The sequence below is a fragment of the Rhineura floridana genome, chromosome 3, assembly GCF_030035675.1.
Source record: "Rhineura floridana isolate rRhiFlo1 chromosome 3, rRhiFlo1.hap2, whole genome shotgun sequence".
NCBI lineage: Eukaryota > Metazoa > Chordata > Lepidosauria > Squamata > Rhineuridae > Rhineura > Rhineura floridana.
The window spans coordinates 181,208,585-181,233,809 of record NC_084482.1 but is presented as its reverse complement, the minus strand read 5'-3'; positions in this window follow the sequence as shown (position 1 = coordinate 181,233,809).

Here is a 25,225-nt window from a genome sequence, read left to right as displayed (position 1 = left end):
GGGTTTAAGGGGGTTGAGCTGAGCACATGGAACCACTGTTGTTGCTTCTGTGGATGTAAGGGAGTGAGGTTAAAGGTAAATGAAATGCAAACAGAGAAATACAAATAAAAGACAGGGATGATTTCCTAAATGCAATACCATACCAACAACAACAAAATTCCTATAAGTAAAGAAAACTCAGTATCCCACAACCAATCAGGATTCCTAACCAAAAACCAAAACAAAAAAAATCCTGGCAGCTACTCAGCCAAGGACACAGAAATCCCCATGCAGCACAACCTGACACGGGGACTGAAGTTAGTGCAGAATGTTGTGGTCCGATGAGGGTTGCCAGGTTCATGGCCTGAGACTGATCCTGTATCATTAGGAGAAGAGAAAATCAGCCAAGTGCAGGTGTCCTTGCAACCCTGTAATGAGAAAAATCACAAGGTGGAATTCTCCCTTCCCCCTGCACAACTTTTAAAGATACAGAAGACCCTGGCAGCAGGGCGAGGAGGCCAGGGCCCCCCACTCTGCCCGTCTGTTCCCTGACCTCAACTAAACCGCAGTCTCCAACCCATTGACGTAATAAACCTTAAACAAAACTATGCAGGTAAGAAGCCAGCAGGGGTGTGGGGGCTTTCCAGTGTTTTGCACCGCCTGCAGCATGTACGACTATCTGCCTGTTGGACAGAAGTCGTGGGTACGCTCTCGGTGCAATGAGCTCCTGGCTCTCCGGGAATGACTTCATTTCCTTGAGGCCAAGGTGGCGGACCTGGAAAAGCTGAGAGAGGCAGAGAGGTGTGTGGAGGAGGTCTTCAGGGATGTTATAGCTGTGTCCCACTCCAACAATGATAGCTCTTCTGCTGTCATGGACAACGATGGTCTCGGGGAAGGAGAGCATCCAGCTGAGGAAGAGGGAAACGATCCCTTAGAAGGGACCCATTCCTTGGGGGATGAGCAGCTATCCTCTCGTGCCGAGGATATATCTCCAGGGGGTGGAGGGATCCTTGTAGTGGGTGATTCGATCATTAGGAACATAGACAGTGGGGTGTGTGATGGGCGTGTAGACCGCAAGGTGTTTTGCCTGCCTGGTGCGAAGGTTGCGGATATCACCCATCGTTTAGATAGTTTGGTAGACAGTGCTGGGGAGGAGTCAGTGGTCGTGGTGCACGTTGGCACCAACGACATGGGGAAATGCAGCCGTGAGGTCCTGGAAGCAAAATTTAGGTTGCTAGGTAGGATGATGAAAGCCAGGACCTCCAAGGTGGCTTTCTCTGAAATGCTACCGGTTCCACGCGCAGGACCAGCCAGACAGGCCCAGCTTCGCAGTCTCAATGCGTGGATGAGACGATGGTGTCGGGTGGAAGGGTTTGGATTTGTTAGGCACTGGGGAACATTTTGGGACAAGCCGGGCCTGTACAAAAGGGACGGGCTCCACTTGAACCAGAATGGAACCAGACTGCTGGCACTTAAAATTAAAAAGGTGGCAGAGCAGCTTTTAAACTGACTGAGGGGGGAAACCCGACAGGAGCTGAGAAAGGTCCAGTTCGGAATAAACCTCCCCCCTGGGATAAAAACCAAAGAAATGATGAAATTTTAAAAGGGGTAGGCCTAGAAGTAGGCATTGTGAGAGCAGGGGCACAGCATATAAATTCAGAAGAGCAAAATTACCACAGGCCTAACCACAAGTGCCAAAGACACTTGAAGAGAGACACTGCTTACAAGTGCCTGTACGCTAATGCTTAGGAGCCTGCGAACCAAGATGGGAGAACTGGAGTGCTTGGTCTTAGAGGAGAGCATTGATATAGTGAGCATAACGGAGACCTGGTGGAATGGAGAAAACCAGTGGGATACGGTTATCCCTGGATATAAACTATATCGGAAGGACAGGGAAGGACGTATTGGTGGCGGAGTCGCTCTATACGTGAAAGAAGGCATTGAATCCAGCAAGCTCGAAACCCCAAAAGAGGCAGACTCCTCCACAGAATCGTTGTGGGTGGTGATACCGTGCCCCAGGAGGGACTTAATACTGGGAACGATCTATCATCCCCCTGATCAAAATGCTCAGGGAGACCTTGAGATGAGATATGAAATTGAGGAAGCATCCAAACTAGGAAATGTGGTAGTAATGGGTGACTTCAACTACCCGGACATAGACTGGCTGCATATGTGTTCCAGTCATGACAAAGAAGCAAAGTTTCTAGATATTCTAAATGACTATTCGCTAGACCAGTTGGTCATGGAACCGACCAGAGGGACGGCAACCCTGGACTTAATCCTCAGTGGGGACCGGGACCTGGTGCAAGATGTAAGTGTTGTTGAACCGATTGGGAGCAGTGACCACAGTGCTATTAAATTAAACATACATGTAACTGGCTAATTGCCAAGAAAATCCAACACGGTCACATTTGACTTCAAAAGAGGAAACTTCACAAAAATGAGGGGATTGGTAAAAAGAAAGCTGAAAAACAAAGTCCAGAGGGTCACATCACTCGAAAATGCTTGGAAGTTGTTTAAAAACACCATATTAGAAGCTCAACTGGAGTGCATACCGCAGATCAGAAAAGGTACCGCCAGGGCCAAGAAGATGCCAGCATGGTTAACGAGCAAAGTCAAGGAAGCTCTTAGAGGCAAAAAGTCTTCCTCCAAAAAATGGAAGTCTTGTCCGAATGAAGAAAATAAAAAAGAACACAAACTCTGGCAAAAGAAATGCAAGAAGACAATAAGGGATGCTAAAAAAGAATTTGAGGAGCACATTGCTAAGAACATAAAAACCAACAACAAAAAATTCTATAAATACATTCAAAGCAGGAGACCATCTAGGGAGACAATTGGACCCTTGGATGATAAGGGAGTCAAAGGTGTACTAAAGAACAATAAGGAGATTGCAGAGAAGCTAAATGAATTCTTTGCATCTGTCTTCACAGTGGAAGATATAGGGCAGATCCCTGAACCTGAACTAACATTTGCAGGAAGGGATTCTGAGGAACTGAGACAAATAGTGGTAACGAGAGAGGAAGTTCTAAGCTTAATGGACAATATAAAAACTGACAAATCACCGGGCCCGGATGGCATCCACCCGAGAGTTCTCAAAGAACTCAAATGTGAAATTGCTGATCTGCTAACTAAAATATGTAACTTGTCCCTCGGGTCCTCCTCCGTGCCTGAGGACTGGAAAGTGGCAAATGTAACGCCAATCTTCAAAAAGGGATCCAGAGGGGATCCCGGAAATTACAGGCCAGTTAGCTTAACTTCTGTCCCTGGAAAACTGGTAGAAAGTATTATTAAAGCTAGATTAACTAAGCACATAGAAGAACAAGCCTTGCTGAAGCAGAGCCAGCATGGCTTCTGCAAGGGAAAGTCCTGTCTCAGTAACCTATTAGAATTTTTTGAGAGTGTCAACAAGCATATAAATAGAGGTGATCCAGTGGACATAGTGTACTTAGACTTTCAAAAGCGTTTGACAAGGTACCTCACCAAAGGCTTCTGAGGAAGCTTAGCAGTCATGGAATAAGAGGAGAGGTCCTCTTGTGGATAAGGAATTGGTTAAGAAGCAGAAAGCAGAGAGTAGGAATAAACAGACAGTTCTCCCAATGGAGGGCTGTAGAAAGTGGAGTCCCTCAAGGATCGGTATTGGGACCTGTACTTTTCAACTTGTTCATTAATGACCTAGAATTAGGAGTGAGCAGTGAAGTGGCCAAGTTTGCTGATGACACTAAATTGTTCAGGGTTGTTAAAACAAAAAGGGATTGCGAAGAGCTCCAAAAAGACCTCTCCAAACTGAGTGAATGGGCGGAAAAATGGCAAATGCAATTCAATATAAACAAGTGTAAAATTATGCATATTGGAGCAAAAAATCTGAATTTCACATATACGCTCATGGGGTCTGAACTGGCGGTGACCGACCAGGAGAGAGACCTCGGGGTTGTAGTGGACAGCACGATGAAAATGTCGACCCAGTGTGCGGCAGCTGTGAAAAAGGCAAATTCCATGCTAGCAATAGTTAGGAAAGGTATTGAAAATAAAACAGCCGATATCATAATGCCGTTGTATAAATCTATGATGCGGCCGCATTTGGAATACTGTGTACAGTTCTGGTCGCCTCATCTCAAAAAGGATATTATAGAGTTGGAAAAGGTTCAGAAGAGGGCAACCAGAATGATCAAGGGGATGGAGCGACTCCCTTATGAGGAAAGGTTGCAGCATTTGGGGCTTTTTAGTTTAGAGAAAAGGCGGGTCAGAGGAGACATGACAGAAGTGTATAAAATTATGCATGGCATTGAGAAAGTGGATAGAGAAAAGTTCTTCTCCCTCTCTCATAATACTAGAACTCGTGGACATTCAAAGAAGCTGAATGTTGGAAGATTCAGGACAGACAAAAGGAAGTACTTCTTTACTCAGCGCATAGTTAAACTATGGAATTTGCTCCCACAAGATGCAGTAATGGCCACCAGCTTGGACGGCTTTAAAAGAAGATTAGACAAAGTCATGGAGGACAGGGCTATCAATGGCTACTAGCCATGATGGCTGTGCTCTGCCACCCTAGTCAGAGGCAGCATGCTTCTGAAAACCAGTTGCCGGAAGCCTCAGGAGGGGAGAGTGTTCTTGCACTTGGGTCCTGCTTGCGGGCTTCCCCCAGGCACCTGGTTGGCCACTGTGAGAACAGGATGCTGGACTAGATGGGCCACTGGCCTGATCCAGCAGGCTCTTCTTATGTTCTTATGTTCTTACCTCTTGGTTGCCAGGCCCAGCCTCCCAGAGGTCTTCTGTATCTTTAAAAGTTGTGCAGGGAGAATTCCACCTTGTGGTTTTTCTCATTACAGTGTTGTAACAACACCTGCAACTGGCTGACTTTCTCTTCTCCTAAAGATACAGGATCAGTCTCAGGCCATGAACCTGGCAACCCTAGGTACAATTGTTCACAAGAGTGAGACCCTATCAGCACATAATCCCTCTGCTCCGAAATCTCCACTGGTTGCCAATTTGCTACCAGACCAAGTTCAAGGTGTGAATTCCATGCTACGGGTGCCACATAGTACTTGTACTCTTGTAAAAAATCAGTCCTTTAGTGTGGCAGCACCTACACTTTGGAACTCCCTGCCTATTGATATTAGGCAGACACCTTCATTGTACTCTTTTCAGCACCTGCTAAAAACATTATTGTTTAGGCAAGCCTATCCAGGCATGTACAAGCTATTGTGCTTTTTATCTGTTTTTAACTCATTGTTGGTTTTATTTTTGAATTTATCATTTTTTTGAATATTTTTAAATACCTTTCTTGAACTGTTTTTGCCAATAATTTTATTGTTTTAATTCCTGCTATAAACCACGTTGAGGTTTTTTTTATATATAATAAAGCAGTATACAAATGTTGTAAATAAAAGAAATACATTTTGGAGTCACTGTGGCCTGTGGATCTCTTTCCTCTTTTATACCGAGTCAGGCAATTTGGTACCATCTACCTCAGCACTGATGACATGGACTAGCATTGGCTCTCCAGGATTCCAGGCAACAGTCTCTTTCAGAGATTGAATTTTGGACCTTTGCATGCACAGCATGTGTCCTACCACTGAGCTACAGCCCTTTTTTAAAACATATATTTTAAAATTGTTCTGTTGAATTCACTAGGGCAGATCCACACCATTCATTTAAAGCACATTCAACACACATTTGAAGAACATGTATCACACCACAGAATAATGGGAACTATAGTTTTTTAAGAGTGGTGGGAACTATAACTTTGAGGGGGAAACTACACTTCCCAGGATTCCTTAGGAGGAATCATGTGCTTTAAATGAAGAAATATTTATATAAGCATGACTGTCAAAGATGTTTATTATTTACACAACCTGTAAAGATTTTTGTAATGAAATCCTATGTTTGTTTACTCAGAAGCAAGTCCCTATGTATTCAATGGGGCTTACTCAAACAGGGAAGCGTGCACAGAACTGCAGCCTCAGGTGATAAGGAACACTCACCCAACCCAAAATTCAGAACCATGCCACTTAAAGCTGTTTTGCAACTGTTTATACTTTTTATGGTTATTGGATTTTAAAGGGATTTATTTCTTGTTGTGAGCTGCTTTGGTTTCCAATCAGCAATCGTACCCCACAGGGTTGTTGGGAAGATTCCATACACACACACACACTGGAGATGTAAAAATACATACACCCCATATAATAGTTTATTGTCCAAATGAGTTGGTTGTTGCAGAACTTTTTTAAAAAATATATCAATTATTAGTTTCCTACATAATAAAAGCAGTGATATCTATGTAAACCCTGCCTAATTGCTTTAAAAGATAGAATTGGAGGGGGGCAGAAAGATTTACAACACAAACACAATCCTTTGCTATGTTCACTCAAAAGTCCCATTAATTCATGGCACAATTCTAACCGTGTCTACTCAAAAGTAAGTACTACTGAATTCAATGGGGTTACTCCAGGTATGTGGGATTAGCATTGCAGCTTTACTCCCAGAAAAACAAGTATTGGATTAAAGCTTCATATTGGGAACATTTTCAAAACACTGCCATCTTCAACAGCCCAGGAAAATTTAAACTTGTTTGACTCGTGAACACAAGAGAAAAAAACCTTTTGGTGCTGCTGAAAGGTATATACTTACTCAATATATGAGATTTTCAGATAAACAGGAAAAATCTGTGGTTTTCTACCTTTGCAATAGAGTCTAAGTACTGCCTGGAGGCCCAGAAATCCCTTGTCAATCACAACCCTGACTTCACTTATTGTCTACAAACTTGAAAGGGCGGGGTTAGAGCAGCCAGCTAAGAGATCATTTCACAGACGTTGTGGAGGGCAGGAGGGCTGATGTTTTGGTGTATATCTTGAGAACCAGACCACCTAGAAACTTTTTTTTAAAATGAAAGTTGAGAGTCTGGAGATTAAGCTGACTCACCTTGAGGCCGAGAGAGGACCCCAGAAACTATTCTATGATTCTATGATAAATCCGGAGTCTCCGGCCAAAAACCAGACATCTGGCAACCCTACGAGAGTCACACAATTTTCTGTAACCAGGTGTTTTCCATGCAGGGATTTTGTAATGTCTGTTCACATTGAACAGTAAGCCTAGACTCTAGTTTCCAGCAGGATGTGGAAAATATGGTAGAGCATTTGCATTCAAGCAGCAAACTGTATAGAAGGGAATTGCTGAATGTATGGAGTAGACCTTTCCATGGAGTAGATAGAAAAGTAATGGGCCCCTCCTGCCATGCCCAGAGATTATCTAGGTGCAGGGGTGAGGGAACCTCAGGCTTTGAAGTCAAATACAGCCCTCTAGAGCTCTTTATCTGCCCCTTGAGGCTCTCCCCAGGCCACAGCCATCACTGGTCCTGGGCCATGCCCTCACTGAGCATTCTTGCTTTGCTGGAATGTATCCTTGGACTATGGAAATGATGCCTCCTTCCCTACAGACCCTCATGGGTGTTGAGATCAGCAGAGGGGGCCCTTTTGGTACTTCTGCCACCCTTGGAAGTTGGGTGGTGGTGGCCTGGGAGAGGGCATTCTCTGTGGCAGCCCCTAAGCAGTGGAACTCCCTCCCCACAGAGATGCATTTGGCAACTTCATAATACAACTTTCGGTGAATGCTCAAGATGGCCCTCTTTATCCTAGCCTTTGACACCTGAGATCTATATTTTTAGGACCCAGCCTATTTTCTGTGATGTTGTTTAAGTTGCTTTTAACTGTTTTTAATTATATGTTTTAAAAGTGTTGTAACCTGCCCTGGGACCTTTGGGAGAAGGGCAGGATAATAATAATAATAATATGCTATGTGCCTTCAAGTCGATTTCAACTTATGGTGACCCTATGAATCAGTGACCTCCAGTAGCATAAACCACCCTGTTCAGATCTTGTAAGTTCAGATCTGTGGCTTCCTTTATGGAATCAATCCATCTCTTGTTTGGTCTTCCTCTTTTTCTACTCCCTTCTGTTTTACCCAGCATTATTGTATTTTCTAGTAATAATAAAATAATAATAAAATAATGATGATGATGATGATGATGCTTGGATGCATGGATGGATTGGGTGTGTAAAGCTCTGACCTTTGTGTGGCTGGAATGTAGCCTACTGAAAAAATGTAAGAATTGCATCCATTGCTCTGCCCACTTTTGCCTCTGGCCCACCTCTTCCAGCATAAACCTTCTTGGATACTCCATTCAATAACAGAGAACCTCTTGAGGGCTCCTTCTGTCGTCAGACATACTGTCAATGGGGATAAGAGGCAGGGTCTTACTGAGTGCATCCTAGGTTGTGGAATGCGCTCCCCAAAGAACTTTGTCTGCCCACCTCCCTGTTGCCTTTCCAGCTGCAGCCAAGGCTTGGCTTTTTAGGAAACAATGTGGACTGTGTTTGTTGTTTCTTTTTAATAATAAAAAAATATTTTATCTATTGATTTGTGTTTTAAACACCATCGTTACAAGTTTTCCCAGAGAAAGGTGGAAAGGGCCACAGGACATCTACTTTGCATGCAAATAAGTCCGAGATTCAACTCTAAGCATCTCCAGATAGAGCTGGGAAAGAAAGTCTCCTGTCTGACACTGCCTCACAGGGTTGTTGAGAGGATAAAGAAAGTGGGCAGGAAGAATGAGGCATGCTACCTCTTAAGGAATGATGGGGAAATGTCATAAATAATCACTAAATAAATCAGTTAAATACCAGACATTTCTGCCAAAGAGCTACAGCTCTTTCTGTCCCCAAACTCTTGGCTAACCATGCCACCTGCCTGTGTAGGCACTTGCACAGAAATCAGGAACCCTAAACTGCATTGGGGCGTTGATGGGAATTCTACTTTTGTGCCGCTGCAATCCTCTGGGATGAGACAGACCCTCATCTTTCAAATTGTTTTGCTGACATGAAAGTGTTTTCAGAGTCCTTTATTAATTTTATGTCCCCATATTTATTAAAATATGCATTCTCCCCTTCCCCCCCCAATAGCTGTTCCCTATTTCTGTACCTTCTCTACATATCCTTTTAATAATAAACCTCTTTATTCGGCACTTAAAGCACAGCAAGCTAAGCAGAATCATATTAGGCACCATTGTGTACAAACTTTATGCAAAGTGCTTGGGGACCTCTGGCACTAAATGTAAACACAGTAAGGTTGAGGAGGGGATGAGAGAGGGGGAGATCAGAGGGGGAAACATTTCTTGTTTTTATCTTGAGAGACATTGCCTCAGAGTGCTGCTGCGGTTTGCTGTTTCATGCTAAGCCACTCTTGTCTTTTGATCATTTTTCATGTTAACAGTGGATGTGAAAGCAAAGCTATTACTGTAAAAAGAAACATCACCAAAGAAACACAAGGACCAAACATACCACAGAGGGTGGTTTTTCTTTTTTCAAAAGAGGAGTGGAGGTGGGTTCATGGGTTTTTTAGACAGGATGGATTAGTTTGTTTTTTTAGTAGTCGTTCTTTCGTTATTTTGTTGGATTCAGGCTACAATCCAAAACACACTTAGAAACAAGACACCCTCCACAAGCCACTGCAACTTACTCCTGAGTAAACACACACAGGATTGCATTGACTGACCGACCTCTTCCTTGTGGTTGTGGAAATGGTAATGAGGAAATCACGTCCTCCCTGCCAGGGCTGGCCAAAGACATTTTGCGGCCTGAGGCAATGGATAAAATGGTGCCCCTCCCTTCCATTCCATACCATGTAGAGTATCACTGATTGAACTGGGAGCTAAAACTTTCTTCAACTCTGGGGAGACTAAGGCTGCATACGCACTATACATTCCCCCCAAAACCCAGGGAACTAGTTTGTTAGGGATGCTGAGAACTGTAGCTCTGTAAGGGGTGAACTAGAGTTCCCAAGAGTCTTTAGGGGAAGCCATGTACTTTAAATGTATGGTGTGTATGCTGCCTAAATGCCCCCTACTGACCTGAGGGCAGCAGGCAAGCTCAGAGAGTGTCAAGCACATTATGTGGTCCAGGCACCTCACACTTCATAGCTGCTCTTGACCCCTAGAATCTGCTTCCTGAGGGGCCACCTTACTCTAGCCAATGATAGAGCAGACACAGCTCCCTACACTCAAACCACAGTATCATTATTTTGTTTTAAACACTGAATTTTAATCTGTTCTTATAACCCAACCTGGGGCCTGCTAGTGAAGGGCAGATGCTGATGCTGATGCTGATAATAATAATAATAGAGGATGATTATGATGTTGCTAGCAAAACTGCAACTCCATCAAGATAGCATATATGCTGTGTTACATTGCGCTAGATTATTACACAGATCTACTGGCTTCCAAAGTAGGTTGCCCCACTTCGTGTCTGTGCCATTTTATGAAGTTTAAAGACTGCTAAGCACATGCCTCTATTACTCTGATACAAGTGAGAAGTTTCATAAATCCATTCATTTTATAAATACATAAATAAAAGCTGTGGGCACACTGGTGGCTTCAAAAGCAGCCAGAATGATTTTTCTGGGCGCGTTTTGAAGCGACTTTGCCCTCTGGTGGCCACACCTCCCTTCCCCACACTGACTTCAGACCTTTCAGGACCGCCCACAGCAAAGTGTTGGGCCAATCACTGTCTGACTGAGTCTGCAGCAAAGCGTTTCCATTGGCCACACCTGGAAGACAAACAGGTTGATTTACCAATAAGTTGCAAATTCTGTCTGAAGCTGAATTATGATGTTTTAAAGTGTTTTTAGAGTTTTGTTTGCCGCCCTGGGTTCCTGCTGGGAGGAAGGGCGGGATACAAATTAAATAATAAATAAATAAATAATTTTTAAAAAATGCAATCAAGCTGATCCAACCAGGTTTTTAGAGTAAAACATTTGACTAGTATGATGTGCCCCCATTTTCAGAAAAGAGAGGTGGAGACACACTGGAGCTGGCACAAAAGCAAGTGTCTCTCTACCCTTAATCTGAGACATTTTCTGTATTAGATATGGTATGGGGTATGGTATGCAGACTGCTCCAACATAGCTAGTTAGCTAGATATAGAACTCTTTCCTATCAAGCATGTACTTCCAGAATAAAGTAGTTATTTCTTATTTTGAAGCTTAAAGTCTCTGTCTGACTAATTTGCAGGGAAGGTAGAATCTTAGCAAAGATTCAAACACACACATAAGCTCACTCAAAACTCTCCGCTCTGCTACGCAACTCAGTAGAATTCCAACAGGTTATGGGCCCAGCCACACAAATGGAGATTTGAGCAATTAAAAGAGCTATTGTGTTTGAATCAAGGAAGCTAAATAGAGACCTTCAGAGTTTTTAGTCAGTGAAAAGAGTTAAGCCTTTACTTAAGAATGGCTACCGTGTTGGAGCGGCTAGGTCTCGACAAACTCGTCCCTGGAGAATGGAAGCTATGGGAATTCCAAATGAGAAATCACCTGAGGCAACAGAAGCTGTTGGATGTGATTACAGGATCGGAACCAGAAGAGGCTTCTTGGGAAGTGCAAACAGTTTGGAAGGAGAAAGATGAAACAGTACAGGATCTTATCACTAAATGTGTGAGTAATTCCCAGATTCCCTTGATTATGAACTGTAAGAATGCCAGACAAATGTGGTCTACTCTTCAATTCCATCATCAGCCAAAAAGCGGAGGGCATTTAATTGCAATATTAAGAAGTATTATTAATCTGCAAATGAGGGATGATTCATTTGAACAACACCTTACTAAATTTATGGTGTTAATCCAAGGAATAGAGGAAGCAGGCATAGTTTTAGAAGGACCAGTACAAATTGCACTGTTTCTAGACTCTCTCCCAAAATATATGGAAACTTTCATACTAATATTACAACAACAAAATAAGACTCTGAACAAAGTTATTTCAGAAGTTAGGGAACAATTCCGTCAGCAGAGCAAAAGGAAAGCTGATGCAAGAGAGGACAGTGTCTCCTCTTTCCTAAGTAAACAAGCTAGCAAAGAAGCTGCTGGACAGGCAGTCAAATGCAGATTTCGGGAACAAAGGGTTTCCAAAGGTGTGAAAGTCAAGCGTTGCTTTCTATGCAATTCGGAAAAACACCTTAAAAGTCAATGTGACAAGAGAGAAGGAAGGTTTGAAAAACAAGATTTAAAGGGACAGGGGAAAAATGCAAAAGGCTTTCAAGTAACCCATGTTGAAAAATGTTATAATGATACAAATTTCTATGTGGATTCAGGGCCCAGTGCTCATCTAATAAATGAAAAGACTTTGTCTGAAGATTTAACCCCATATGAAGGAACAGTTAAACTGGCGGACTCGAGAGTCCTGCCCATAAGAGGGCGGGGAGATGCTAAGCTGATTTGCCAGACTCCAAGCAGCACTGAGGAAATTTATCTCAGGAATGCGCTCTGGACCCCAGGGATTTCTAACAACTTAGTGTCTGTTAGTGAAGCTACAAACAATTGCTGCTCAGTGTTATTTGAACAAGATTCCTGCACAATTTCTAGAGATGGTGAAATTTTATGCACAGCTACTAAGCGAAAGGGAATGTATGAAGTTGATCAACAAAGTCCACAAGCTAATGTTGTGAAAGAATGCTGTAACAAGTCATGTTTGCATATATGGCACAGACGACTTGGGCATAGAGACATTGCAAAGACAAGCACCCTTCAAAAGAAATAATTTAGTAAGAGGCATGCAAATTGAACCCTGCCAAGAAAAGGGGAAATGTACTTGCTGTGTTAAAGCTAAAGGGACCAGACCAAGTTTTCCCAAGCACAGTGAAAGGAAGACTAAGCGCCCCCTAGAGTTGATTCACAGCGATATTTGCGAAATGCCAATTCATTCACATGGTGGAAACAAATATATTGTGAGTTTTATTGATGATTTTTCAAGACTCACTGTTATATATATGTTGAAGGAGAAGGGGCAAAAGCTTCAGAAATTCAAAGAATATATTGCAATGGTGACCATTAAATTTCAGAGAAAACCACAAATTCTACGTTCTGACAACGGGGGGGGGGAGTACATGTCACATGCTACCCAGCAGTTTCTGCGTGAAAATGGGATTGAGCATCAAACCACTGTACCCCACAACCCAGAACAGAATGGAGTCTCAGAGAGAAAATTCAGAACCCTAATTGAGATGGTGAGATCCATGCTGGAAGATGCCAATCTCCCACAGAAACATTGGGGAGAGGCAGTGTATACTGCCACCTATCTACAAAATTGTTTGCCAACAAAGGTGAATGGCAATAAGACTCCATTTGAATTATGGTATGGGCGCATACCCAGTTTGGCTCATATAAAGGTGTTTGGATCAAAAGTGTATGGTCACATTCCACACCAGAAGAGAACCAAATTGGACAACACTACAAAGGAAGGAATCTTCGTTGGATATTCTTCAAAACAAAAGGGATACAGAATCCTAAATCCCAAAACAGAAAGGATTGAAATCCAAAGAGCTGTCTACTTTGATGAAGGTCAAGGTGCATTCCAACCAGAAGGGGCACCATCCCAAGACCACAACAGTGAAGAAGATGAAGTAGAAATATCATACAGCACTACAGATTACAGCAACGTGCCAGTACTGGAGGACAGTGAGGAATCAGAGCAAGAAGGGGAACCTGCACAGCCAGAAGGGGCAGCAGAGAGTCCTGCACCAAGATGCTCTAACTGCACCAACAGAGGTGTACCTCCACTGAGACTGTCCTACCTGGCAAGAGCTGATGAACTTCCAGAGCCTGAGACCTGGAAAGATATTGAAGCCTTACCCAAAGCTGAAGCTGAGAGGTGGAGGCAGGCAGCCAAGGAAGAGCTGGAAGCTCTACACAAGAACAAAACTTGGACATTTACCAAGTTTCCTCAAGGAAGGAAAGCTGTAGGTTGCAAGTGGGTATTCAAGAAAAAGCCAGATGCTGAAGGGAACATTGAGAGATACAAGGCAAGACTAGTGGCCAAAGGATACTCTCAAAAGTATGGACAAGACTACTATGAAAACTTTGCTCCTGTAGTCAAACATACAACAATCAGAACTCTACTAAGTGTTGCTGCTAACAAGAAAATGCAGGTGGAACACATGGATATAAAAACAGCGTTCTTGCATGGGGAAATAGAAGAGGAAATCTACATGCAACAATCACCAGGCTTTGAAATACAAGGAAAGGAAACCCTAGTATGCAAACTGCAAAAGAGCACCTTTGGACTGAAACAAGCTGCAAGAGCTTGGAATGACAAACTGAACCAAATGCTCTTGAAACAAGGCTATAAAAGAGGCAAAGCAGACCAATGCCTATATAGCAGATTCAAGAACAACAAATGGACTATATTTTGATTTATGTAGATGATTTACTACTGGCTTATGAGAATCCACAAGACACGCAAGAGTTAGTAAATAATCTAAGCAAAGAAGTTGAAGTGAAATGTCTAGGTGACATCACGTACTACCTTGGAATACAAATTGAAAGAGAGGACGATGGATCCTTTCTTCTAAACCAAAAACAAAAGATTCAAGACCTGCTTGAGAGTCTAGGATTGAAGGATGCACATCCAGCACCTACACCAATGGAAGTAGGATACTTGAAACCAGACCAGAACAATCAGCCCTGGGAAGACAACGAAAGGTACAGACAAGCTATAGGGAAACTCCTGTACATCAGCACAATAAGCAGACCAGATGTGGTGGTAACAGTGGGATACCTTTGCAGAAAAACCACCTTGCCGAACAAGAAAGACTGGGAAGCAGTCAAGAGAGTGGTAAGATATCTGAAAGGCAGTGCAAACTTGAAACTAAAGCTATCAGCTACTCGAGATCCTAAGCTTCTAGGATATGCTGATGCTGACTGGGCTGGAGACACCAAAGATCGTAAGTCAACCAGTGGAAACTTGTTCTACTATGGACAGTCACTTATTTGCTGGACAAGTCAAAAGCAAGAGACTGTAGCACACTCATCTACTGAGGCTGAATACGTATCAGCTGATGAGGCATGCAAGGAAATGCTGTGGCTACGCAAGTTTCTAGGAGACTTGGGCATATCTGAACCAGAGCCTATCAGAATACTTGAGGACAATCAAGCCTGCATAAGACTCGCAGAATCAGAAAGGCAAAGTTCTCACATGAAGCACATTAATGTGAAGTTCCACTACCTGAAGGACATAAGGGAGAAAGGACTTCTAGAGATGACCTACTGTCCAACAGAAGAGATGACAGCTGATGCTTTGACCAAACCATTGGGCAAAGTCTGACACCAGAAACTACAAGGCAAGATGCACCTTGTAGAATGAACCAAGTTCTCATTGAGAAGGGGTGTTGGAATGTATGAGGTTCAACTCCAACTTGGTGGGTTGAGGCTGCATGGGGTTAAAAAGGGTAGCTAGGGAGGAGACCTCTTGGTTGCTAGGCTATACCTGTCCTTTGATCCTTGCCGTCTGTTCCCTTCCTGCTAGACTGATATGCAAAGGATGTTGATCCCAGTTCCTTCCCACCTTCCCAGTTTCTTCTTCTCTCTTAAGAGGGGAGTAGACTGTGACGTCCTTCCCCAGCACCACCTGTGAAGCTCTCACTTTGTGGCTACCAGCAGACAAGAATGTCAGGTTTATTCTTACCCTTTACAGCACTAGCACAGATCTCAACAGATCCCTCTGCTAGGCCTTACTACCCAACACTCTGTATCTCTTATAACCTTCAGACTGTGCCTTAGTCTCTGCCAGGCTATCTCGATACCTTGTGTCTATGGGTATAGGTAATTCCCAACCCCCCCCTGCAGCCTCTTGCACTGAAGCTTACAGCCCTGGGTTTCTCTGTGGTACTGGATACAATTTCCTCTGCTCCGCCGCTGCCACCATTTGATACAACTGTTCAGCCTTGGTTACTTGCTATCCCCCCTGGGTTGTGTTTCCCAGCTGGAGGAATCAGGCTTTTGTTTAACCAAGAAATATTTATTTAGTATTAGAAATAACAAGATTACTTAAGGAATGTTTCACAAGCGTATGGTTTCATCTATATTCTGTTATGTGCTTGACTTCTTACTAATTGCCTCAGACCTCCAACTCACTTTCAACACCAACCTCCAAACACCACCTCACAGCCACCACCTCAATTCACCACCAAACCTCCACCCAGATTCAACTGTCATTCTTCCATTTATACTCCCAGCCATTCAAACGCTCAGCCAATCATTCAGCATTCTACTGCTCATGTACTCTGCCTCCTCTTTCACTCCACTTACCATATATCTTCTATATAACCAGCACTTACCATATTTACAATATAAGCAGGAACATCACACAGACATCTTTCCTTTGTCTCTCCCTCTCAACCAGCATGAGAGCTGCACTGGGACCAGTGCAGACTGCTCCAACATAGCTAGTTAGCGAGATATAGAACTCTTTCCTATCAAGCATGTATTTCAAGAAATACAGTAGTTATTTCTTATTTTAAAGCTTGAGGTCTCTGTCTGACTAATTTGCAGGGAAGGTAGAATCTTAGCAAAGATTCAAACACACACACATAAGCTCGCTCAAAACTCTCTGCTCTGCTACGCAACTCAATAGAATTACAACCCCAGCTTGGTAGATATCTACCTACCAAGTTTACGACTGCTTAGAGATATTCTTAACATCTCCTATAGACAAGGTCCAAAACAGCTACATAATCATGCCTAGTAGTAAGGAGACCAATATTTCCAAAATAGTTTGATAAATGAATGGGTATAAAATCTGAACCATATAAGAAGATTTGAGATCCCATGAGTATAGACAGGCTATAGTCACTTACTGTTCTTATAATTTTTTTGGGGGGGAGGGGGGAACGGATGAGGTAGAGGGAGACAACTGGAAACAGGACAATACCAGCAGTGCATATATATATATTTTAATTGGATGGAAGCAGCAGCAAAATAAGGAAAGAAATTAAAATACAGAAACCATTCGGCTACTTGGTGCAAATCTTACTTAATTACCAGGCTCCATTAGGCATTCACAAGCAGCTTCCAAACATTGAAATGTTTTTGAACAGTGGGGGAGTTGTGGTTGGCACATTAATGAGATCTTTAACGCTTTTTAATGTACTTGTTTAAAAATAAAATTGCATGCATCTATACAGGCCTAATGGTACCACGGTGTACAACAAACAGCTCCAGAGCAGCTCCACATGGTTTGTTTCCAAATCCTTTGGGTATCTAAGACTACCGATGGATGAATCTTGGATTGTTCTAGACTGGAGTCAAAAGCCTGGGGACCTGCCCATCTTTTAGAAAGCAGATATCAGCTCCTCTTGAGATAAAGAAGGGTTAAACATACTCGCCAAAGTGTGTTTTTCTTGCATAGTCAGGTTTTTGGTCACTTCTTCTAAAATCCTCACCGCCACCGCCGCCCTCTTTACTGCTGCAATTGTATTTTCTATTTCTCCATTCTCTGTAAGCGTCTGCATTGGGCCCCCTGCCAGGATCTGCATGAACCAGAAGCTTCCAGCCTTTACACTGAAGACTCTAACCTGCCAGTACTACAGGCAAAATAGATTCCAAGCAAGGTAACGGTATTGCTTCCCCAGGAAACATCTGATTTTGTCAGACATCCCAGGGCCCCTCACAGAAGTGCAATTTCTGTGAGTAGAATTGGTAAGCATTAGACACGCATGCAGACATGCTCCCTCTCTTTCCCTCTTATTCCTGGCTATCTGTGCAGAAGAGTGATGGCATCTTGGAGGAGGCGTGTCCGTGAGCTGGCTTCCAGGGTGGAGAGAGGGCCTGATGAAACCCTGAGCTGCTTCCTTAGTAACAGCATTGCTAACTGACATGGGCACGAACTGAATCACAGCCTGCAGTCATGCAGCTCCAAGCCCTGCTCAGAAAGGGAGAATTCAGATGCTATCTGTATCTGCTCTCATTACTCCCACTGCCATCTTTTGGGCCTTTCTTTTTGCTGTTTGTTAACCCCTGCCTGAGGCAGTCTCCTCTTGTCTGTTAAGCCAGCTCCCGCCACCTGTATAAATCTAATTGGGCTCCATTTTCTCCCCACAACTTTCCTAACACCCATTTATTCTGCTTTGCAGGAACACTACTAGGTACTTACCCATGACACAAATTTGCATAAAGTGTGTGTGTGTGTGTAAATTTATACATGTACATACATACATAAGATGGTGGGTGGCTGGGATCTCACCAGCTTTGCTGTGCACATAGTCATGCTACAAGTAAAGTATTTTTTAAAAAAGATTTTAAGGAGCGAAAGGGGCAGAAGATCTGGGATCCAGCACAAAAGACTGCTAGAATCCATTGGTTTCTCCTGTGACCCATATTTGTTAATGATGTGCAGTAACCACAAGATTCGCCTCGTATATGTACCATCTGGAAGCAACCCAGTGTGCTTTGAATCCACTATGTGTGGTTCTGATTTGATTCTTTATTCATGTCCAAATACGACCTGTTAAATCCAATGCTCTGTTTCGGCCCCATTGACTATAAAGGGGCATCTTAAAATAGCGATAACTTCTTCCCCTTTTTTCACATAAGTGGATGAAATTTGTAGGCAAAAGAGCCTTTCCAGATTAGATTAAACCTGCCACATGTTAGGCATATCCGTCCATGGGTTTTTGTACAGGGGGATCTTTAAAATTTATTTTAAAGAAGTCTAACTTTTTATTATCTTCCAGAATTGCATGCAAACTGTTGTTATGGCCACCCCTTTTGAGAGGATGAAGTTTTACAAATTTAAGAAAGAGAGGTATTGCCCCCATCTCTTCCTGGAAGTACCCTCCTTTGAAGAAAAAAGAGACAGCTATGGTTTTTAGTAGTTAGGAAAAATAATAATTGGGAAAGAAGCTGACCACCCCAATAGTATAACTTTGCCACTTACACCCTGCTCTCTCAGCCAAAGCTCAGGGGAGAATGACAACCCATGTGAGGAACAACTGTGTTTATTTACTTCAACATCTCTTCCCAGTATCACTGTGATTGGAATGCACTGGGAAAATAATCAATAGCTAGACCTGTTTGCAACACACACATTGACTCCCTTCCCTCTCCTCTCCACCCTTTCCTCTCTCAAGGTCTAGGTGTTTTAACTTTTTGGAAAAATGGACAACAGACCTACTCAGAAGGTTCAGGATTCCCTGATCTGCTTTGAGACACCTTGCGAAAGTTGCAATCCGATCCAGGAACACGAGAGTCTATCCCAATTCACCTTGTTATTTAGGGTACACATACAGCTAATGCATGCTCTTAATATTTGCCCAAATCAGAGTTAATTTCTTACCTCTTTTATGGCATAAGATCCATTATTTTCTAAGGTATTACCATACTCTATGAAAAGAAAGGCACTTCTTGCTAAACAAACAGTGACATCATTTCATATTTCTCCATCTGTCATGATATCATATTTACCAAAATCTTTGGGAAATAATGTGATTATAGTTAACAGTCCCTCTCTTAACAACACCATACATAGCTACAAGTAATACCCTGATTACAGTAGGGCCCCGCTTTACGGTGTTCCGCTTTACGGTGCTTCGTTCATGCGGCAGTTTTCAATCAGGGAAAGGCCCCACTCTTACAGCGCTTCTTCCGCTAATACGGCGGGTTTTTTCCACCGCGCGCCATTTTGACGTCATTTTGATGTCATTTTTGCGCGATGTGGCCCATTATAGTCTATGGGGCCCCGCTTTACGGTGATTTCCACTTTACGGCGGGGGCCTGGTCCCTAACCCGCCATATTAGCGGGGCCCTACTGTACTCTTAAGTACATATCTATACTGCTTAGCCAGTCAAGTGTTCCACGCAGATTGGGAATCCATTTTATTGGAACAAAAGAAAGGAAAATATTTCATTTTTGGCTTGATATTATTGATTTAATAAAAATAGGGCATTAACATTTCCCAGTATGAAAGAAAAATAATACTGTTCTATCTGAATGAAGCCTAAAAATAAATCCATTTATTAAACTGTTGTAAAACATGTCTTTCAATGTCACATAACTTGAAGAATAAAGCAACAACTGAATTTTGAATAGTGTCCTTGTTGAAAAGTTCCAACAGAGTATCCAAAATATACTAATTAGTGAAACACAATATATGAAAACCAGCTGAGAATTTCTACTGCATGTGGAAAACCAATTTATAGCAAGACATGAGTAATAATGATATGCCTACAGTAAGGAACAAAAAGCTGAAATCTTTAGACAGTCTCACATTAGCTTTCTCTTTTGTCCTTCACCAATCTGAGGCTTAACACAATTTGTCTGAATTTTATGGACACCATCAAACATAGGTTCCTTTAACAAAGCGAACTGGTACAATTAGTCACCAATTTTCTGAACATGCTCTAGGCATTGATGAAAGGTAATTTCTTCAATGGAAAATTAATTACATTAGCATCAAAAACCAATTGGATTTTCACTGATGAGTTAATGGTTACTTTCAACATTTTGCATTACTAAGAATATGATACTGAGATGGAAGTGGAAGCTTAGAATTCCTGAGTCACAGTGCTATTAAATTAAACATACATGTAACTGGCTAATTGCCAAGAAAATCCAACACGGTCACATTTGACTTCAAAAGAGGAAACTTCACAAAAATGAGGGGATTGGTAAAAAGAAAGCTGAAAAACAAAGTCCAGAGGGTCACATCACTCGAAAATGCTTGGAAGTTGTTTAAAAACACTATATTAGAAGCTCAACTGGAGTGCATACCGCAGATCAGAAAAGGTACCGCCAGGGCCAAGAAGATGCCAGCATGGTTAACGAGCAAAGTCAAGGAAGCTCTTAGAGGCAAAAAGTCTTCCTTCAGAAAATGGAAGTCTTGTCCGAATGAAGAAAATAAAAAAGAACACAAACTCTGGCAAAAGAAATGCAAGAAGACAATAAGGGATGCTAAAAAAGAATTTGAGGAGCACATTGCTAAGAACATAAAAACCAACAACAAAAAATTCTATAAATACATTCAAAGCAGGAGACCATCTAGGGAGACAATTGGACCCTTGGATGATAAGGGAGTCAAAGGTGTACTAAAGAACGATAAGGAGATTGCAGAGAAGCTAAATGAATTCTTTGCATCTGTCTTCACAGTGGAAGATATAGGGCAGATCCCTGAACCTGAACTAACATTTGCAGGAAGGGATTCTGAGGAACTAAGACAAATAGTGGTAACGAGAGAGGAAGTTCTAAGCTTAATGGACAATATAAAAACTGACAAATCACCGGGCCCGGATGGCATCCACCCGAGAGTTCTCAAAGAACTCAAAGGTGAAATTGCTGATCTGCTAACTAAAATATGTAACTTGTCCCTCGGGTCCTCCTCCGTGCCTGAGGACTGGAAAGTGGCAAATGTAACACCAATCTTCAAAAAGGGATCCAGAGGGGATCCCAGAAATTACAGGCCAGTTAGCTTAACTTCTGTCCCTGGAAAACTGGTAGAAAATATTATTAAAGCTTGATTAACCAAGCACATAGAAGAACAAGCCTTGCTGAAGCAGAGCCAGCATGGCTTCTGCAAGGGAAAGTCCTGTCTCAGTAACCTATTAGAATTCTTTGAGAGTGTCAACAAGCATATAGATAGAGGTGATCCAGTGGACATAGTGTACTTAGACTTTCAAAAAGCGTTTGACAAGGTACCTCACCAAAGGCTTCTGAGGAAGCTTAGCAGTCATGGAATAAGAGGAGAGGTCCTCTTGTGGATAAGGAATTGGTTAAGAAGCAGAAAGCAGAGAGTAGGAATAAACGGACAGTTCTCCCAATGGAGGGCTGTAGAAAGTGGAGTCCCTCAAGGATCGGTATTGGGACCTGTACTTTTCAACTTGTTCATTAATGACCTAGAATTAGGAGTGAGCAGTGAAGTGGCCAAGTTTGCTGACGACACTAAATTGTTCAGGGTTGTTAAAACAAAAAGGGATTGCGAAGAGCTCCAAAAAGACCTCTCCAGACTGAGTGAATGGGCGGAAAAATGGCAAATGCAATTCAATATAAACAAGTGTAAAATTATGCATATTGGAGCAAAAAATCTGAATTTCACATATACGCTCATGGGGTCTGAACTGGCGGTGACCGACCAGGAGAGAGACCTCGGGGTTGTAGTGGACAGCACGATGAAAATGTCGACCCAGTGTGCGGCAGCTGTGAAAAAGGCAAATTCCATGCTAGCAATAATTAGGAAAGGTATTGAAAATAAAACAGCCGATATCATAATGCCGTTGTATAAATCTATGGTGCGGCCGCATTTGGAATACTGTGTACAGTTCTGGTCGCCTCATCTGAAAAAGGATATTATAGAGTTGGAAAAGGTTCAGAAGAGGGCAACCAGAATGATCAAGGGGATGGAGCGACTCCCTTACGAGGAAAGGTTGCAGCATTTGGGGCTTTTTAGTTTAGAGAAAAGGCGGGTCAGAGGAGACATGATAGAAGTGTATAAAATTATGCATGGCATTGAGAAAGTGGATAGAGAAAAGTTCTTCTCCCTCTCTCATAATACTAGAACTCGTGGACATTCAAAGAAGCTGAATGTTGGAAGATTCAGGACAGACAAAAGGAAGTACTTCTTTACTCAGCACATAGTTAAACTATGGAATTTGCTCCCACAAGATGCAGTAATGGCCACCAGCTTGGATGGCTTTAAAAGAAGATTAGACAAATTCATGGAGGACAGGGCTATCAATGGCTACTAGCCATGATGGCTGTGCTCTGCCACCCTAGTCACAGGCAGCATGCTTCTGAAAACCAGTTGCCGGAAGCCTCAGGAGGGGAGAGTGTTCTTGCACTCAGGTCCTGCTTGCGGGCTTCCCCCAGGCACCTGGTTGGCCACTGTGAGAACAGGATGCTGGACTAGATGGGCCACTGGCCTGATCCAGCAGGCTCTTCTTATGTTCTTATGTTCTTAAGGTATCTTCTCAAAGAGTTTTCTCATTTTAGTATTCTTCAATGTATACCACTTTGTTCAGGGACAAACCATTCTAATTCATTTCCCACCCCTACAGAGGGCTACCATCAGCCCAAATCTCACCAGCCCAATTCTGTCCATTTCATGCACAAACAAACACTTGACACTCATACACCACTCCTAGCAAACAGCAGCCATACAGAACATAACATCCACTTTCTTAGGATCAGCTGATGGTCACAGAATAGTGAGCTGGCTTCATTCTCTGACTTCCATATGCTAATTAATTAATTAATTAAATTTATATCCTGCCCTTCCTCCCAAACGCCCCAGGGCGGCAATAACAAGCAATAAAACAATCTTAAAAACAATTCCAATACAGATCTGTCACAAACAATAGTAAAACTTGAAAGCCTCGTTATCACCTCATTCATCTGCCACATTGAGGAGGGTCTGTCACTTACCCTGGCCTTCTGGCAAATAACATCGTTGTTTTGCTTTAGAAACAGTCCTGGAGCAGTATTGTTCTTTGGTACAGGTAGATCTAAGAGCCAAACTAAATGTGATGTTTGTCACATAGTGTTGGATCCAAGCAGCTGCACCTCTGTTTCCTTTCCTCCCTCTGTGCCTCCCAAAATCTTCCCAGAGGATCCCCCAACTCTTCGGAGCTGATTTTGAGGGTGCGTAAGGATGCACACCTTAACGTGGTGAGGGGGGTTGAGAGTGTTGAAGAAGCTAAGAGCAATGCTGTCAGGAGTCTAGACCAAGAGGCTAGACTCCTAGCAGGGGCACCCAAGGTGGAATAGTCAAAGCTGAAACACCAGACTAAGATGCATCCAAACTCAGAGAAAGGCAATGGTAAACCACCTCTGAATATCTCTTACCACGAAAACCCTATGAACAGAGTATCCAAAAGGCAACATGAGATAGTGCTGAAAGATGAGACCCCCAGGTCAGAAGGCACTCACCAAGCTACTGGGGAAGAACAAAGGACAAGTACGAGTAGCGCTGTGACTAATGATGCAGCTGGGTCAAAGCCGAAAGGGAGCCCAGAGGCTGATGCGCACAGATGCGAAAGGAGAGTCCGGAGTTGTACGATGCACACAATAGGAACATGGAATGTGAGAAGCATGAACCAGGGAAAGTTACAAATTGTCAAGCAAGAAATGGAACGCATCAACATTACAATACTTGGTGTGAGCGAACTAAAATGAACAGGAATGGGACATTTTCTATTAGGCAACTACTAATATTTTATGCAGGAAATGAGAAATTAAGAAGAAACTGGGTTGCTTTAATAGTGAGAAGTGATGTAGCAAGAGGAATTAGGAGCTACAATGCAAGGTCTGAGCGAGTTATATCAATGAGATTAAACGGGAAACCTATCAACATAACCATCCAAGTCTATACTCCGATGGCAAACGCAGAAGAAGAGGAATTGGAGAGATTTTATGCAAAGGTACAGGAGGAAATTGATCACACACCAAAACAAGATGTGCTGATAACCATGGGAGATTGGAATGTAAAAGTAGGGAACAGAGAAGAATTAGGAATTGTGGGGAAATGGGGATTAGGAGACAGAAATGAAGGAGAAAGACTTATTGAATTCTGTGAAGCCAATAATTTGTTTCTTGCGAACACAGTTTTTGAGCAACCGAAAAGACGACTGTACACATGGACATGACCAAATGGTCAATATAGGAATCCAATTGATTATATAATTGGTAGGAGAAGGTGGAGAAGTTCCATACTTTCTGCGAAAACAAGACCAGGAGCAGACTGCAGTACAGATGATGAACTGGTCATATTGAAAATGAGTAAAGCTAAAGAAGAACAACAAGGCAATCATAATGCCAAAATACAATTTAAATAACATCCCAGAAGCATATAAAGAAAAGGTTTGAGGCTTTAAACCTAGTTGAGAGAGAATCAGAAAAACTATGGAATGAAGTCAGAGACGTTATCAGGGAAGAATGCAAAAATACAATACCTCTAGTTAAAAAGAGAGAAAGACCTCAATGGATGACTGAGGAAACTCTTAAAATGGTTAAAGAGAGAAGGAAAGCAAAAGCAAAAGGAGATAGGAACACAGTCAGAGCCCTAAATGCAACAATACAGCGACTAGTACATAGGGACAAAGAGAACTATTACAATAGTTACTGTATAGAAATAGAAGAGTACAACAAAAAGGGTAGAACAAGAGCCCTGTTCCAAAAGATTAGAGAAATGAAAGGGAAATTTAAAACGAAGAGTAGGGATATTGAATAATTAACAGGGGAACACACTGACTGACTGAGATGAAATAAAAAGAAGATGGAAGCAGTACACTGAAGAGCTCCATAAAAGAGATGCCAGGATGACAGATTCATTCACGCAGGAACCGTATGATGAAGAACCAGAAATTTTAGAATGCGAGGTGAAAGCTGCTCTTAAAATACTTGGAAGAAACAAATCACCAGGAATACATGGCATACCAATAGAGTT